General features: G+C 35.4%; 1 protein-coding gene across 3 annotated transcripts in view; it reads right to left on the bottom strand.

Moving 5' to 3' along the window:
- FCHSD2 (FCH and double SH3 domains 2) overlaps positions 1–711 on the bottom strand; it is a 338,593-nt gene that overhangs the window by 86,850 nt on the left and 251,032 nt on the right. The gene's annotated exons all lie outside the window — the stretch shown is intronic.

The following is a 711-nucleotide window of genomic DNA, read 5'->3' as shown; positions in this document are numbered from 1 at the left end:
GGGCAGGAGAGGGCGCAGGCTGTAAAAGATGTAATTTTTATTACATCCTTGTAGTATTCTGTTTCCAGTATTTCCTATACATTGGAATGGGTGTTTTTTGTCTTGTTTATTTATTTTCTTGAGAAGGTAACATTTACTTCCATCAGGAGGCTTGCTTCTTTTTACAAACAGCTGTAGTGGGCTGAATGGTAGCCTCTCAAAAGATATGTTCATGTCCTAATTGCCAAAACCTGTGAATGTTACTTCATTTGGCAAAAGTGGCTTTGCAGAAGTCCAAGAACGAGTGTTGACAGGTTTGATTTCTTCTGAGGGTAATTATTGTCAGCTTGTAGTTGGCCATTTTCTTCTGGTATCTTCATGTGATCTTCTCCCTGTGCCTGTTTGTGTCCCATTCTCCTTTTTTTCAAAAAGTTTTAACTTTTAATTTTTGTGGGTATATAGTAGGTATTTATATTTATGGGGTACATAAGATATTTTGATACAGGACTACAATGTATAATAATCATATCAAGGTAAATGGGGTACCCAGCACCTCAAGTATTTATCCTTTGTATTACAAACAATCAAATTATACTTTTTTATTTTTATTATACTTTAAGTTCTAGGGTACATGTGCACAACGTACAGGTTTGTTACATAGGTATACATGTGCCATGTTGGTTTGCTGCACCCATCAACTCATCATTTACATTAGGAATTTCTCCTAATGCT

The sequence above is a fragment of the Colobus angolensis genome, unplaced genomic scaffold (genome assembly GCF_000951035.1).
Source record: "Colobus angolensis palliatus isolate OR3802 unplaced genomic scaffold, Cang.pa_1.0 Scaffold355, whole genome shotgun sequence".
Lineage (NCBI taxonomy): Eukaryota > Metazoa > Chordata > Mammalia > Primates > Cercopithecidae > Colobus > Colobus angolensis.
This window is presented reverse-complemented; position numbering and strand designations above follow the sequence as displayed.